The sequence below is a fragment of the Penaeus chinensis genome, chromosome 12 (genome assembly GCF_019202785.1).
Source record: "Penaeus chinensis breed Huanghai No. 1 chromosome 12, ASM1920278v2, whole genome shotgun sequence".
NCBI classification, from domain to species: Eukaryota; Metazoa; Arthropoda; class Malacostraca; order Decapoda; family Penaeidae; genus Penaeus; species Penaeus chinensis.
In genome coordinates this window covers 19,719,163-19,721,662 of record NC_061830.1, presented here as the reverse complement: position 1 = coordinate 19,721,662, position 2,500 = coordinate 19,719,163, and positions in this window count along the sequence as shown.

Below are 2,500 nucleotides of genomic sequence, written 5' to 3'. Positions count from 1 at the left end.
GGAGAAAAAAGATATTTACAAAGAGACGCTAATAGGACACCCCTCCCCCCACCCCCAATCCTTGCCCTTCCCCAGGAAACAATGAATCCTCTCTGCTCCTAATCCTCCATACACATCCCCTCGATTGTCCTGCTGTCCCCTTTTCCTCTTTCCTTCCTCTGTTATTTTCTCTTTCTCCCCCTCTTGTAACTCTTCTCCTATTATTTCCTTACCCTTCACCTGCGATCGTCCCTCGCGGCCCTCGTGTTCTTTTTCGTTTTGCTTTTTTTTATCAACACCTATACGGTTTTCTCCCATTTTAAGCCGCTTTAGTAATCCTTCAATTTTCCTTCCATACGGACACTTTTATTCGTTCTTCCGAGACCTCCCCTTTCACCCCCTCCCCCCCTCCCCTCCCGCTCCCTCCCCCACCGCTTTTTCCCTCCTCCCTCCTCTCTGTCCCTCTCTCTCCTCTCTCTCTCTCTCTCTCTCTCTCTCTCTCTCTCTCTCTCTCTCTCCTCTCTCTCTCTCTCTCTCTCTCGCTCTCTCATTTCTCTTCCGCACCACTTCTTCCCCTCTCTCCTCGTTTCCCTCCCTCTTCCTCGCCACTTCTATCTCTCTGTCTCTGTCAGTCTGTCTGTCTCTCTATCTCTGTGTCTTTCTCTCTCTCTCTCTCTTTATCTCTCTCTCTCTCTCTCTATATATATATATATATATATACGCATATATATGTGTGTGTGTGTGTGTGTGTGTGTCCCTCCTATCTCTTTATCACCATTTCTTCTCCTTTCTCTCCCTGCCCCTTTCTTTTCACCACGATTTCTTCCTCTGGCTCCCCCTCCCCCCTCTCCCCCCCCCCTTCCCCAACCATTTCTTTCTAAAATACAATCTATCGCGTTCCCTCATCTCGGATTTTACTTCTCTTTCCCTCCGTCGCGATTCCCTCCTTCCCCTCGCCCCTGCCCCCTCCCTTCTCCTCGCCCCTCCCCCCCGCCCCTCCCCCTTCCCTTCCCCTCGCCCCCCCTTCCCTCCCCCTCGCCCCTCCCCCCTCCCCCTTCCCTCCCCGGCCATCCGTAACTCATTCCTTCCCCTCCATTCCGCAGAACGCAAAACTCTCCCCTATCGCCATTCCACTTCACCCCCCTTAACACCATTTCCCCCTCCCCCTCCCCTCTTTCATCCCCATTAAACCCCCAACTCCAAATCCTCGAAATATATCTTCGAGATCTTATAACGTCTTGTTTCGAGTACCGCGCGCTCCCCGGTCGGTATATCGCGCCAAACAGATAAAATAACAAACTTTTTTTTTTTTTTCCTCGGAGTCTGTGCGTCGAGTTTCTTTCCTTCGCCGTCACCTACAGCTTTGTCTTCTCTTCGGCAAAATCCTCGAAGCAGAATGGAAAATTTTCCTTTTATTTTGTTGGCACGTTTGTTGGGTCCCCGATACACACACTCGGCATTGTCACCAAAGAGAGAAATTATCATTACTTAAGCTACGTCCGGACGCTTCCGTTGCACCTTCGTTTGTCTCTCTGTGTAACGATCTCTTGAACGAATATTTTGCATATATATATACACGCCGCTTGGATATAGATCCGTTGAATTGTTTTAATTCTGCGTATATGAAGTACCATTTACAGTGAAATATGGCTTAGGGCGAAACCAAGGCCACCGCCAAAGCGACGGAACCGAACGAAATTCCAAACTTCTAAAGTGCGGTTTGGGATTAGAAGAGAGATTTTCTTGTGGCATATTTTTGCTTTTTACGGTTGAAGGCGATTAAAAGAGAGAATTGATGTGCGGGACTCGGGGTGTGTTTTCTAACTTGTAATTACGACCATGAATATTGCTAATTTGTAGAGGATTGGGAAGCAGAGCCATCTATTGGAAAGTGGTGGCGTCGGCGTGGATGAGTTATGGGGACAGCAGTTGCCGCGATCTTGGGCTGTTTTTCGAAAATTTTGTTTCTCGCGCGATTCATGGGGCTGTTAACGCAACTGATCATCCGTTGCTCGCATTGTTTATCTGGGGATTTTTACGTTGTTTGACCATTTATTATTTCATAATGCACAAGGTACAATGAGCTCTCGCGAACAGAAAGACAGTGGTTGCTATCCAAAGTCTGCACTGAAAAAAGACATGGCATTTTCACAGAAGCATTTAAAGTGAATGAGGAGTTACGGCTACCAACCGTGCAGATCAGTGTTTGTTTATGTATGGATATGGATCTTGGTACAGTATGTATATATAAATGTATATGTTTTAAATAGGCTATACGTCTGTGTATATATCAATATGCAAACTAATATTTCGTTTATAAATATGCGCGATAATGTACTACCCTGCAGTTACAATTGCTTAAGTATAAATGTGCACATCCGTGGGTTAGTATATACATGCGCACGAAATAGCATCGTCTCCTGCACAAGGTAAACAAGAAGAGGGTTGAGACAGTAGCAGGAGTGTGGCTGAAGGGTTAAGCCACAAACGGAAGGCAAGGCGCGAGGTAGGGGGAAGGGAG